Source organism: Etheostoma cragini, chromosome 23 (assembly GCF_013103735.1).
Source record: "Etheostoma cragini isolate CJK2018 chromosome 23, CSU_Ecrag_1.0, whole genome shotgun sequence".
NCBI classification, from domain to species: Eukaryota; Metazoa; Chordata; class Actinopteri; order Perciformes; family Percidae; genus Etheostoma; species Etheostoma cragini.
This window is the reverse complement of record NC_048429.1, coordinates 2,927,444-2,943,380: the sequence shown is the minus strand read 5'-3', so window position 1 is coordinate 2,943,380 and position 15,937 is coordinate 2,927,444.

Sequence of the window (15,937 nt, the reverse complement as noted above, 5' to 3'; positions counted from 1 at the left end):
ATATATATATATATATATATATATATATATATCTTTTTTTTTTAAACCCAATGAAAATGCTTGAATCATGTGGATTTGAATAAAAAACAGGTGAAAAATGTCAACCACAATGGCATTAAAAAAAAAAAAGATTTAAGAATGACATGACTTACTCACATGTACATGTAGATTTTCAGCAGGAAAAAGTAAGATTACCAAATATTTTTATATCAACACATAATAGATATATTAGATATATTCATCCCCACCAGGAGGTGCCAGTGTTCATGTAATGGCCTTTGTGTTTGCTTTTTAATCTTTAGGTGAATGCATGTGGAAAAAGACAATGCCAGTGAGACCTGGGGAAAAGTACTAATGATTGAAATCCAGATTAAAATATGGTTCTGAATAAAAGTAATACATTTCATTTATGTTTATAATATGACTTGTCACCAGTATGTGACCATCATCAGAGCATAATTGAAGGCCCCTCTAGCCATCTTTCCATCTATCCATCCATCCATTTATCCATCCATCTTGGAGGCAGAAAGTGCAGTCCGCCTGAGATTAGATACTCTTTAAGTGCAGATAATACAGCAGATGCCTGCCTGCCAACCACGTTCACCCACACTATTTCAAATTTATGTTTGAACATCACATCCATCCTGTTTGTCATCCACTAAGTAACAGAGCTTGATTTACGTTTTAGATTTGAAATTTACAGCAAGACATGAAGGTGTGTGTGTGTGTGTGTGTGTGTGTGTGTGTGTGTGTGTGTGTGTGTGTGTGTGTGTGTGTGTGTGTGTGTGTGTGTGTGTGTGTGTGTGTGTGTGTGTGTGTGTGCGTGCGCGCGCGTGCATGTGAACTGTGTTGGTGAGGTCACACTTCCTTTTCCTATAACTGCTTACTGTTGAGCACACATACAGAAGGAAACAGTAATGATTACAAGTTACAGTTAAAACACAGAAGAATTACGAGGCACTTAATATATGCAGTCAGGAAACGCACAGACAGTTACTGTCTGTCAGTCCTGTTTGTGTCAGACATGGGTGCTCGTGATTGAGACTCGAACTTTAGTCGCACGCACAATGACTTCAGACCTGACTCGAGACTCGGCCTCAAAAGACTTCAGACTCGACTCCGACTCAAGATGCAGGACTCGTGAACAATTTTTATTTTTAGGAAACGTCTGAGTTGAATTTTATTCTCCTCCTTGCTTAACCTATAACCTACCTCCGTAATACGTAACGTATCTGCTGGGTGCTGCCACACGTGAGAAAGGACAACAAACATGTTGACCGCACCGGCAGCTGTTGTGCCATTCATCAGAAGCTTTGGCTTTAAACATTTCAGACAACAAAGCCCAAACAACAGAAGTACTGAATGCTAAATATGAACCATCAAGATAAAGGATTCTGGCTCAACCACTTCTAATTTTATCAGGCACCTGAATTCGTACCCTGTTAGATTTCCCTATGCAGAAAAGAACAGATAGTTCCTTTAACAGCCAAATATTATTCTTGGCTTGTAGCCCGTCTTGTACTACATGTTTTGAATTTTAAAACCTCAACTATGAGCTGAAAGAAAACTTTTTTGGGGATTTAAATAATTTTGAATAAATCTTAAATATTGGGTTTTTTGTTAGTGGGTTTAGCCATATGCAGGATTATAGGAATAACCATCTGATTAATGTTGGCAGTGCATTTATTGCTGCTGCTGTACAACATGAAGGCTGATATGTTGAAGAAATCCAGGTGACAGCAACATTTAATTTCCCTAAAACTGAAAATTGCTAAATAGTTAATGCATATCTTCTTCTTTCTTGTCATTTGCAAGTGATTCTGTGAACAGTAATGTTTTCCCAGCCTTTAAATCCTTCAAATATAGTCCAGGAAAATCTGCAGGTGGCCCCCTTTTTCCTCTCTTCTGCAACATGAAGCAATCCATCAGATTTCCTGCCAAAACAGCGTGCTACGTGCAGTGCAGAGGTAGCTCAAGGCTGATGGTCTCATTCGTTTACAAGTAACTGTTCAACCTTTAAACCTTCATTCTATTTACTCACTTTAAAGAAAGCTTTTGCATTGAGTCTGCTACCAGTTAATCATAGAGAACTGCCTTTTGCCATCCAACAAATATAAAAAACAAATCCCAAAAACGTTTTAACCCCATTATCCTGTAATCTTTTTAAACTCTAATCTTTTAGTACATTTTAATAATGACAATTACACCCCCCCCCCCCCCCCCCCCCCCCCCCCACACACACACACACACACTGTTTCTTTAAGCGCTTTGTCCACAAAGAGACACTGCTGATTTAATTAAGCTTCTTTGCATCATTTTGCACTTTTTTTAAATGTCATATTTGCATTTGAATAGTCTTTTAACATCTTTTTATATTTGTGTTGTCATTTTCTTATTCTATATTTACCCTCTTGACTGTTTTAATACTTGGCCTCATGATCATGTATGCACCGAACACCAAGGTAAATTCCTCCACAAGTGAAAACCTACTTAGTAATAACCTTATTCTGATTCGGAGTATTTCTGTAAGAGGTTGGATCTCTGCCAGAGTTTAAATTCAGGCTTTGTGTTTTTGTACAAAGCTCATCTTTGCAGAGTTTTTAAAGCAGGACCTGCCAAAGGGTCAGTTCAGTCTGAATAATAAAATCAATGATTTCAACACAAACCATCAACTCTGTCTTTGCAGGCAGCATGATATTGCTGTGGCTGCAGGTCTGAGGTGATACCATTTCCTTGTAGAGTACCTCTGTAGGTGGTTTATCAGACCTACTGAACTATTTTTGTGAGCAGAACAGCAAGAGTCCTTTCGGTGGGTTTCCCCATGCATTGCACTAAAATAATCCTCCCGCTGAATATGAGCAGCAGCAAATCCAGAAAAAGGCTTTTACCAAAATCTAATCAGTTAATATTTCTGTGGAGAATATGAATTTGGATCAGAGCAGTCTAAAAAAAAAAAAATCCATTTTCTCGCACACTGATTTAGACTGATGATGAGAGTCAGGATATTGTTTATTAATAAAAAAAACATATTTTAAATTAGATCTTTTTTCTTTTTCTTTTTTAAAACAAAAGAAAGATAATCAGTTTGTGTGTTTGTTAAGAGAAGGATTAATGACGGACAGACAGAGAAAGAGACAGAGAAGAGTGGAGGGTATGTAATTGTAAAACGTTATTCTTTTGTACGGAGCATCAATATGGGACTGAGGGACGGAGCCTGTACTCTTTTTACACACGTTGTCATGGAAACCAGCCCAGCAGCCAACCAGCTGCTGCAACAACACACTCACTCCTGCTCCACCCGGCCATCTTTTACACACACAACCCCCTGTCTTCTCTGCACATTCACATTGCATACCAGCACATGGATTATTATAAGCCGGCCACTGAGTGTTTTTACAGGAAAAAAGAAAGAAAAAAAAGGTGAAACCAAGAACATACACAAACAAGAACACACACACACACACACACACACACACACACACACACACACACACACACACACACACACCTTCTTAGTACAACACACACACACACACACCTATGTATACACTTGCGGTGCATAGAGCTGATGCATAACTAAACTGTGACATGGTTGTGCAGCAGTTGATGATAGAGAATCAGGACACAACAGGAAATGAGTCAGCTTTTCAAGAGCAAAAAAATAACCGCAACATTTCCTGAATTGAATTTAGCTGCTTGGAGAGGGACACGTTTTTTATTAAATATTTGTCTGGTGAAGAACAGGCAGGTTTATGAGCACAAAATGTATATGTACATTGAGTGCATATACTGTAAGCATACACATGATGCAAACAATTAGAGCATGATAATTGCCTTGCGTTAAACATATGTGCCGTCTTCCCTGTCTGGAATACAATAACTCAAGAGGGAGAAAAGAGAGGGAGAGAAAAACTAAAGAATGAGAGGCATAAATAACTTTTTCATTACAGGCAACATAAACCTCTCTGCATGCAGAGGTTGAAGCAGTTAGATCTTTTCAAGTAAAATAAAATACCACAATGTAAAAAAAAAACCCTATACTTTAGTACAGAGTACATTTACATGTGACTTTTCACCAAGTGACTTGTCTGTATGATAGTTTTTAACAAAGAAATAGTATGTACTGCTCTACATATTGTATATTCTGTTTCTCGTTTGGTTTCAGTGTGACTTTACCACAAACCTGAGTCATCAAAAAGTAAAAGATTTCACTTCAGTGTAATGCAAGGATCAATCTGAAAAAATGTACTTCAGATTCAGCTTGGGTTAAAACTCTGTAGGAACATAAAGAAAACAACATCCTTATGTATGTATGTATATATATATATATATATATATATATATATATATATATATATATATTGGTAGAAACTAATATTTTTAAGCAATAACTGTGAGTAGATACAAAATGTGTATACAAAAAAAATAAAACATGCTTTAATGGGATGCTTTTAAGGTGAAAAATACTCTAACTGTATTTAAATCATCACATTCAAGTCTATATAGTACCTCTGTTCTTATTTTTACTTTACCGTGTAAATAATAGAAACTCATAATGTGTATAAAGTGTTCTAATGCTGAAACGATTCGTTATTTGTCAGAAAATGAATCCTCTGCTCTTTAAATAATTTACGTCATCTATTTGGAACAATGGCAGACATTTAGGGGTTCCAGCTTTGTGAAGATTTGCAGCTTTTTTCTGTTTCATATAATTTTGAATCAAATATTTTGGGTAATTTGAGTAAAGTCCCCTGAGGCTCAGGGAACTTGTAATGGGCTCTTCCAATTATTTACAGACATTTTAAAGACTAACATAGTGAGTTGATAAAAAAACAAAACAACAACAGATAACTGACTAATTATCAATGGAACATAATCATTAATTGCAGCCAAATATTCTGATTGTTTAGATTACTTACCTATACTTTCATTTGCACTTGTAGTTCTTTTTGCTGCTGTGACACCTCAAAATCTCAAGCAAAAACCCGTTGTTAATTACATTCAGCTTTTTATTTAAAGTGAAGGAACGTCTGTGAGAAGTCGTGTCAACACAAACAGTTCAATCCCAAAGAAAATCTAGTACAAAGAAGAAAAGTGACCTTTCAGTTTTGTTCAGGATGAAATTTACATCAAATCAGAAGTATGATGCTGACAGTCCGAGATTTGATATGCAATAAAAGGCCAGGATCAGCCAGATATGGCGGCCCAGTCTTAGTTTCTTCATTAGTTCTGCATGCTAATGTGACGTCTGTGACTCCAGCGAGGGTTTGAATTTCCCTGACGCAGTGAGGAGGAGGAGGAGAGCTGCGTTTCATCGACCTTCCAGAGACGGACATCCCGACCATCAACACGGCCCCGGTCTCACATTACTGACAGCCCTGCCCCTAAAGGCTGAACATGAATACACACACACACACGCACGCACACACAGTGCTAAACCTTCTCTATGGTGCAGTTAACTATGACAGGACAACATGAGATTACTTGATAATCCACTCATGTTTTTAACAAAGCGGTGAGGTGGCTGATTGGTCACACTGTGACTTTGTGTTGGTTTGATGATTGTTGAGGTCCAGAGTCCAGTAGTTACTCAGAAAAGTTGTAGATATTTTACTCAAGTGTGGAGGAAAATACTGTACCAATACTTTTTACTCCATTAGAGTTATCTGACTGATGTAGTTACTGCTTCCTTTGCTTTTAAAGTGTGTACTTAGCCGGTTAAGCTCATATGATCTGTCTGTTGTCGGGTGAAAATCTAGATATAAAATAGATAATCTTGAGATATTTTAGAAGCTCTGAAAAAACAGTTCTGAGTTTGATGACACAATGCATTTCAAGCATTTTTAGAAGATTTTCCAAACCTGTAGAGGAATACCCATGAGAAAGAATGAAAATCCCCAAACCTGTATCAAAGATGTAAAGTGAAGAACCTAAAATTTCAAATTAAGTGGATTTTCTTCATGATGTACTTGGGATTTTGACAGAATTTTCTTGATATAATATATTCATATATAATTAGGTCATTTCTCTGATTCTTCAATTTCCTTATTGATTTATTAACCTGTAACAGCTGCTTATTAACACATAAATTACGAATTTCTCACATTCTTTTGGAATACTAATACTCATTTTCTTTTACTTAAGAACATTTTCAATTAAAATGTTTTTACATTTTGGCGTTACTTATTGTACAGTTTGAAAAAGAAGGAGGTTAGATTCCGATGAGGGCGAAGTCAATACCTGGGATCTGTTTGGTCTTTGATTAAAAATGTGGTATAGTCAATGTCACCCGCCTCTGATATGATAGATATGAGGCAGTTTGATTGATGACATGCTGTATGCTTTGTAAAGATCAATATTACACGGGAAGGAAAAAGAAAAACGTAACCTGGAGTCAATTCCTTTAGAAATGTCAATATAACTTCACCCAAAGTGTTCAGATACTATTACAGTATCATGGCTGGCTTGAAAATGACTGGGGCTCTAGATAAGATGTGGCATTCTTACATATTAACAACCCAATTATCTCTCCACATTTATAAAACCACAGATACAACATCACATACACGCAATGTTGCTTGTTTCCAAAAAATATTTTTTTGGAGATATCAAAATCTGCAGCACATTTACAGTGATATTGTTTAAATGTCAATGTTGATTAAGTTTGTGGTAACATTTTGCATTTACATTCTGATCATTTTCATGCACTTATCGCCTGTTATGAGTTATCGATCCAGAGTGGATTAAGATAATCGTTTCCCGGTAACTTCCTCTCCTCAGACGTGAATGTGGATGAAGTTGTAGGCGTGCTTCCCCAGTAAAGGGATGAGTTCCCTGGAAGAACACAAGCCAGCCCAGCTTTATATGTTGCTTATTTTTCAAAACATCTTTCAGGGTTTTTGTAGCGTTCAGTGTCATAAGTTCTAAGTCAAGTAAAGGACCTGCATAAAAACTCTTACTTAAGTATAAGTACAGCTTTAAAATAAACTTTAGTTCTACAGTTTAGTTTCTGTAGTCACAATACAGAAGCATACAGTGTATATATATAATATACATATATACAGCATATACTGTGTGTGTGTGTGTGTGTGTGTGTGTGTGTGTGTGTGTGTGTGTGTACAGTGTATGTATTATATCATAATCATTCATATTAATGCCTCAATGTGTTCTTGACTGTAATGTTGCAGCTGGTAAAGGTGGAGCTGGTTTTAATTACTTTATATGCTGCTGGGGAGTTTAACCTTTAACAATACATCATGATCTATTAGTTGATTTACATTTTGTTTTAACAATCTTGATCTGCAAAGTAAGACGTACCCAGCTGTCAGATGTAAGACATTTACCTCAAGAGTAAAAAGTCAAATATTTGTATTCAAAATGGTAACACACAAGTAAATGACAAGTACTTCAAAACAGCAGTTGCAAATAGTCGCCATGCCCAAAAACCACATTGCTTTTTACTGACTCCCCCGCCTGCCTCTTTGACACCTTTTTCACCACTGATGAGTTTGCACCCTTGAAAGGTGTAAAACCAACCTTGAAATTGCAAATTGGGAAAAACAAAATGTAGCATTTCTAATCATTTTTTGGGAATTTTCCATGTAGGCAGACTGCTCAGCCAACTCCTAATTATACATTTCTTTTTCTTTCTTTTTAAATTCCCTCCCCCGCCGCCTACCCGCGGCACTCAAACACACTTCTTTCTTCCCACACCAGTCCTGTTGTGTCCCAGTCCTCTGCTGTCTCTGTTCAAAGCAGCCATTTATTTCTAGTTTTATCATTTCACCAATTCCCCCAATGATAACATCAATGAATGCATTACCTTTTGAAAGAGAGATGAAAGGAGCAAAAAGATATGAATTTATACCCTCCTTCTGCTTCCCTCTCTCTCTCTCTCTCTCTCTCTCTCGGTCACTCTCTCTCTCTCTCTCTCGGTCACTCTCTCTCTAATTCTCTCTTTCTCTCCCTCTCGCTCTCTCTCCACATATCAGATGTATGCCTTGCTTGGTCGAGCCAGGCATATGGAAATAGGGCCGTAGCAGATGGGAGTGAGTCCCACAGGCAGTCCAGATGACTAATGAATAAGGAACAATAGAGAGGAAAGTGCTCTGTCGTATAAACAGAGGTGTGATGTTCAGGATAGGCCACCGTTCAGCCACCACTAAACATTAATCAATAGTGAATCGTGAAACCTCTTTCTGAATCGTGTGAGCGCGGCATCAAGTTGCCTCCACCCAGACGTCTATTAGCTTATCAAAAGCTCAGGGAGCGCATAATTTATGAGACATGCCTTGCTGGATTCAGATTGCGATCTGTTGATGCGGGGGATACATGCATCTCTCAGTGCAATTCATTAGAAATAAAGACAGATTATTCCCAGAGGGCAGGAATGTGGAGAAGTTTGGGCTCTGTAGGAAAGAGCTGACTGGGTGATGCACATTGAATTTCTGGGGCCAACTTGTTTGTGTGTTTTCTATATTCCTGTGGATACAGGCCAAATGCAGAGGATCACGGGGAGAGATTTCCATGAAGCTACTGAATTATGCAGCTTGTTCACAGTCTACTGTGAAACAGCAGTAAATGTGAGGTTTTACTGTCTGTCCCTCAGAAGGAGAACAGCGAGGGATTCCTTTTTAAGCTGCCATTTTGAACTCTGATTGTTAACACATATATATGTTACACATTTGTAGAGATGCTGGTTTGAGGCTTATGTTGTGGGTTGAGAAAAAGTTAAGACACACAATAACTGACCCTTACCTTAACAAAGTGATATCTACCTAGGGTTTAGTTAAATGATCAAAATCATAATCATTTTACTGTCTGACAGTATCATATATTTATACTTTGTCAACTTGTTTCAGTTCTTCATTTAAGCTATAAAAGGGTTTACACTGAGTGAAATATTTAAACCCAAGACTGCACCTGTCCATCAGAAGGAAATATTGTAGTTATCTTGGGAATCAATTTGTACAAATTTTCATACAGTTTATGTAGAATTTAGGATTAAGCTCTGTACACTTGAACACTATCTGGCTAAACATAATGAGCTTGTACTAGAGGATTAAAGAGGCAAAGTGATGATTACACCTGAGGAAAAAAGCCTGTAAGATGCAGTTGAAGGCCCCAAAAATTAGACATTGCACCTTTAACATATACTGTTCCCAAAGGTAAAACATGCTCAAATTCCTTTTGAATGTTTTGCAAGTTTTAAGCCAATTTCTGAAAAATAAAACATACATTTATACTATTACGTCTATTTAAGAAGACGTGACAAGATCACGGGAGTAATCAAACGCTTTAACTTCCCCTACATTACAGCTTTTCCTGGTAGAATGGAGGCCATAGACTGTAAATATTAATGGACAACGCATCCGGTTAGGTGAAGTGCTGCAAATGCGTAAGTGCCTTAAAACTTGCATTCTATCTGAATTCCTTGAATACTTGCAATTGTAAAAGGAGGTTGATTTCTGTAGAAGTCTATGAGAAAGTGATCCACTTCTCACTTGATTTATTACCTCAGTAAACATTTTCATAATGGGTTTATGGTCTCAATCGCTAGATTTCAATCTTCTGCAACACAGAATGATGTACATTTTTGGAATTATGTGAATTTAAATGGACTGTTCTTATATAGCGCGTTTCTAGTCTTACTGACTACTCAAAGGACAACTGACATCTGCTCTAGCTAATACACTGATTTTGGATAGGTACCTCATTTAACTCCACTTTAAAAAATTCCAAACTACCCCTTTAAGACATGAGCGACTCTTTCTCAGCTAGAGAAACTTGTCTCTTTGCCTGCTCTCACACTTCTAACCCACAGCCGACACTTTCACATGTTCACTGTTTTGTGCTAAACGGCATTAAGCCGTACGGTAGACAAACAAGGCAGGCTGAGAGAAACTGGCTACAACTAAACACGAACGTCGCACAACACCACATCAGAACACAACTTGTAAGAGGCAGCAAGCGCCAAAACACTGATGAAATCTTAACTGTTTTTAGAGAGGCCGGGTTTCTGCTTCAAGGGTTTTGTGAACAGTCTGATGTAGTTTAGTGGTGAGTTGAAAGATTGAGCCTCATCTTCATCACATCTGATTGTTCTCTCTAGCTAGCCTTTAAACTCTTTGTTTGTGTGTGTGTGCGTGTGTGTGTGCGTGTGCGTTACCACGACCTAGATTTCAAGCCTGCAGTGCAATGCAAGTGTATGTGTGTGCCCGTGTGTGTGTGTGTGTGTGTGTGTGTGTGTGTGTGTGTGTGTGTGTGTGTGTGAGAGAGACGGAAAGCTCAGTCAATGGTTAACCATACACCTTGCCTTCCCCCACATCCTCTCATTCCTACTCGCACCTCACGCGCACACACACAGACTGAAATCGCCTTCGTCCAGCTGTGTCTTGTCTCACACACTCCATGTTTGTTTGTGTAAAAGTGTTTGTCTGCTGGTTGAGACCAATATCATTGTGAAGTACGAAATGTGTTTGTTTTGACGTTGTTTTCATGATGCACAAATCGTTTCTTCTCCTCTACTGTCAGTCATGAATCATGATTGACACCATCTTTAACTTCCTGATTGGATTGATGAGAGTATCTGTGGATTGATACGATAATGTTTGGATTGGAGAGTTTCGGGCTGAAATTGTGGACAGTTGGACCTTCTCTTCTTGGGGAATTAGTTGCCAGCGTGCGTATTGTTTTACTTTGCATTGCACACCCAATATTTCTTGTTGGAGTCATTTTGTGGATGAATCAAATGACATTTTGAAGGTGTTATTGTCTCTAGTGTTTGTGATATTTTCTGGCATTTTTGTGCCTTTTAATTGGAGGTTTGACAGCAAAGATGATGACTTCAATTGAGGGAGAGATGCACTCAACATAGGTCTGCAGCTGAATTAGAATCGTGGACGTTGCAATTTATGCTTACTGTAGAACTCTAAGGGTCGACGTCTCTAGGGCGTTCCATTGTTGCAACCTAATGCTCCAGTACAAGTAAGACGTCTGTGGTATATGTCCTAAATTCTGCATTTTTATTTACTGCTGACGCTAGCCAAGTTTCAATTCAGATTTAGCAAAAAAATGTAACCAAATTCCAAAAAAATCTGTTAATAAATGAAGGTTTCCATCCACTACTGGTAAGCAAATAAAAGGAGTTGATTCTACAGTCGGATGCTATTAAACCATTGCACTGGAAGAGAACGCAATGAGATGACTTAATAAAAATAGCGCCAGTCAATGCTCAAACAATTTGTTCCGAAAATGTGGAACTATGGTTTAATGTTCGTTTAACATAGTGAATCCTTGTCAGCCCAGCGTAAAAGCTTTTTTTGCGATATTTCAACAGACAGAAATATACTTTTAGTGCTCGATTTTGTTGTTTTAAGTCGCTAGTGGGTTGAAACTTGTGCTGGTACTCAAGATAGAAAAGGTCAAACTTCAGAGCAAGACTTAAAACATAATGCTTTATTGACAGCTTTATTGTGGGACTTATGTGTTTCAGTTAATCTGGGTCATCTACTGTATGTATGTATGTATGTATGTATGTATGTATGTATGTATGAATGTCAGCCACATACCAAAAGATGAAAAGTCTTTGTTTGAGTTATCAACCAGAGTATTTATAGCCATTTTAACACATCTTTCAGTTTTTTTGCACTGAGATACATGGTAAGGATGTGCAAAGCGTAAATATTTTGGATATGGTCACCCACAGTTTAATAGGGCCTACCATGCAAACTGATTCAGAACTGAGTCTACACTGTGTTGTGGTGTCCTGATTCTGGAAACCTGTATGGTTTCTATGGCTATTGGCTTTAATGTTGAATTTGAGCAGATAAGCTTTAAATATAATGGAAATAAGTTGGTACTGAACATCTCAAACCAAGTCATTTATCTTGGGATTGAGTCATAAACTGTCATAAACCAAAGATGAGTTGGAACTTTGAACCTACAGAGCAGGTAGATAAAGTAAAATTACTGGGTACAATAATAGTCTGCTGTCATGGGCAGAACATATTGTTACCATGGTGAAGAAGATGGGTTGTGGTATCTCTGTGGTGAGGAAATGTTTTTCTTATGTCCCTACACACATTGCGGGACAGGTGGCTAAATCTTTCATTTTATTTCACCTGGATTATTGTGCACCTGTATGCTCATCTACATCTAAAGGCCAATTAAAGAAATGACAAACTGCGCAAAACAGAGCTGCCAGGTTAGTGTTACATTGTCCCATAAGACCAAACATTATTAGTGTAATGCTTAACGGTAGAGAACAGGCTGGTTTCCAATACAACTACATTTTTCAGAAAAACCCAACCTATTTTCTCACATAACCAAATTTGTTATTTGTAATTAGGGTAGGTAGGTCTCATTTGACTACCACGCCCAAAATGAAATGCTTTAAAGAGAGCAGTTATATATCGTGCCATCAATCATTGGAATAACTACCCACTGAATATACGTAAAATGAATAGCAAAGTTCCTTTCAAGTACCATCTGAGAATGCACTATTCAAAATTGTGAGTAGGAAATGGACATATTTACTGTATGAATGTAATAACTTGTTCAGAATATTTTTTTGTTTATAATGTCTACAATGTTTTACTGCTTTTAGAGTATCATTGTTAAGGGATTTTTCTTTTTCTTTAATAATAGTCACTTAAAAATAGTGGCGTATCACTCAGATTGGCTCTGATTTCAGCCTATGTCTGTGTTGACCATTTCATAAAGGACAGTGACATAACATCCTGAGGACTTGGTAATGTTGCAGTGTATTTTTTAGGATGGAAGGTGTACCAGAACACAAATGGAGCACTAAAGCTGGCACGATCCCGTGTCTGGCATGTGACCAACATGTTTCACTATTAGTTTATGAGTGTATACGTTTTTAAAATAAAACTACATTGAGCCCTTTTCAGACGTGGAATACTTCATGGATCCGTTGAAGTGGCGGCTTTTGGTTGTTCGGACATGACTGTTTTTTACACTTATGTTCCTTTCAACTTGATTCAGACATAAAGGACCATATTTATCACCGGGTGTTAGCCAGGTGCCCCTTTATTCTCATGCTTTATGTTGATATTTAATCATTCCTCCGTCCACAAATTTGTCATAAATTAAAGTAAATGAATCTAAGGAGACATTATTACTTTGGTTGTACAAGGTTTTTTCAACCTCTTTTGCCGAGATGGTACTACAAGGAAAGAAATATAGAGAATACCTCAAGAACTCAAAATGAGATCTCCCACAGTGTTTCCTAGTTTAGTAAACTATTTATCTGTGCATAAGAGATGAAGATTAAGTCAAATGGGTGTTAATTCCAACAAGATACCAATGTTAAATTGCCATCACTGTAAAACTTTGCATGTCTGAAAGGGGCTTTAAAGACCACGTAATACAGACAAAAACTCCACAACAAGAAAGCAACTAAGCAAATGTTAACGGTGAAACTGTAAAACCAACCAAGGTCGGGGCTTTGGGCTTTGGCCAGTTCAATCCTGGCCTTAGGGCCGGCTTGCTTTGGAGCTTTGGAGCTTTTTTCACCTGGTCTTCAACACGCATGTGATGCAGTCGAGGGCTCCAAAGTAGGCAAGCAAGCACACCCAGAGGCCAGGATTATGTGGACTATTTAGCCCACAGCCTTTGTTGGTTTTACAAGACAGTTTCAACTGAAGAGTTTGCTTACTTGTCTTTCTTGTTGTGGAGTGTTTGTCCATATGACATGGCGAGTTTAGTTTTTTTTTTTGTCAGCTATCAATAAATTATTGACTTTTTGGAGCTTTCCATTTGACAGAAAAACCAAAATAAAACACAAATGCACACATGCACGTTAGCAGCTGTACATTCAGAAAAAATAAAACCATATGTTGACAATAAAATGACTAAAACTTAACTCCACTCAGTAGCATAAAACATTTTTTTTTTTTTTTTTTTTTTTACATGCTCATTGATCAAAACCTGTAGACTTATGCCCACACATTCCAGAAAAGGCTCCTAAGTTGTATTATAAATATCAGACAATTCAAAAAAAATCTAAAGAAATAAGTTGTGCAAGTATGTTTTGGTGAATCAACTCAACTCAGAAATAATATCTTTCAATCGAAGGACAGCACGTTCAGATTCTACAAACTGATGTATCACATTTTCTGTATCGTTCTTCTTTCCAACCACCAGACCTCCCTCCCCCTCACTCGTCCTCCGGTGCACTTCTCTCCTTCTTGAACCCCCGCCTCCCACCTTTTTCCTCTCAGACTCACCCACAGCAGAGTCCCTAAAGCTTTTCACTGAGCCGCCCCAGGATTATGACCCGATGGCAGCTCTGCTATGTAGCGCGATGCTGAACTGAAGCAGTAAAAGAAATTGTGAATGCAGTTTTACAGATTTTTAAAGCTGACAGTGAGACATTATTGATCAGTAAAAAGTAAAGGGGTAAAAAAGTAGTTTTAAGGCATAGAATCACTATTTAAAGATACTTTTATGAAGAGGAGCAGTGAACAGGATTTTTAAACGGTGGAATCAATTGTACTTTTCGGTACAACCACTCAGTAGTTCATATTCATTCTGATTTCCTACATTACCCAGAGTGACTCTGACAGCCCACAGACCGAGAGCGAGGGGGCACAGGCTTGTTCCATTCGGCTGTGGGTTCATTATGTAGGAGGAGGGAGCGATATAAATATTTTTCCAGTCAAAAAACAACAACAGTGTCATACAGTACATACCACTGCAGGACCTCTGTCTGCATTGCATTCTGGTCATTACATTCTTGGTCTTTTACAATAAAGGTCTAATATGGACACAAATGGGGGGTGTGGGACAAATTTTGCACTCTCTTTTGTCCCACATTTGTTTGTGAAGTATTTGTTTGTGAAGTTCAGCGTCAGAAATGTCACTTTTCAGCATTTCTTACTTATCTGCCGAAATAGACGCTGAACTAGAAATGTGCCCACCACATAATTCAATTTAATTTCAGTTCAGTTTTAGGTATAGTGTCAAATCATAGCAGGAGTTATCTCAGGACACTTTACAGATGGAGTAGGTCCATAGAGAGTAGGTCTCTGTAATTTACAGAGACCCTGGCCCTTGGTGGGCGGCCGTCTGCCGCTGCCAGCATATTACTCTGGTGCAACATCATTGTTGTGCAGTACAGAACTATTAGGAATATTTGGATTTTAAAGGCTGATTGGCTAGCTTCCCACAGGAATAAGTAAAAAAGATCATTGTTAATATCTGCTGGACTGTGTGTTTCACTGATGGATTGTTCCTTGAACATCAACAAGAACAACAAGAGCTTTGATCAGTCCCTCTGACAACATAATATCTGATGAGCTATCAGTATTGTTGAGCCGCTACATCTTTTGCCGCGTTTACCTGAAACCACCGCAACCACGACAGCTGAGTCTGAAACATAAAGTCCTGTCTGCTCTCGATCAGGGCTTCTCTATGAATCAAACGTCTGTTTACTCCTCTGCTGTCATGACGGAGTCTGAATTCACATGTAACAAGGCAGAAAATCATGCAAAGCGGACGTTTGATATGAGGTTGCCAGGCAACAGTATACGGTAGCAGCTTTTCAGAGTGACTCAATGCAAATTGTCAGAGAGGTGTGTGTGTGTAGCAGCTTTTCAGAGTGACTCAATGCAAAGTGTGTGTGTGTGTGTGTGTGTGTGTGTGTGTGTGTGTGTGTGTGTGTGTTGGTGTGTGTGTGTGTGAGAGAGAGAGAGAGAAAGCTATTCAATTAATTCAGCTGCACCCGTACACAGAGCCGGCGAGGCACGACATCTCGCTGCTGAATACACTCTGAATGTGAATCACTGCCTTTATGTTAAGTTCCATTGGCTAATGTTACACAGGAACCAGTGCAAATGAATCAGCATACCATGTCATGTGCTGTATGCATGACTAACACACAACATTACCTCCAATTAGGTTGCTATATGAAATA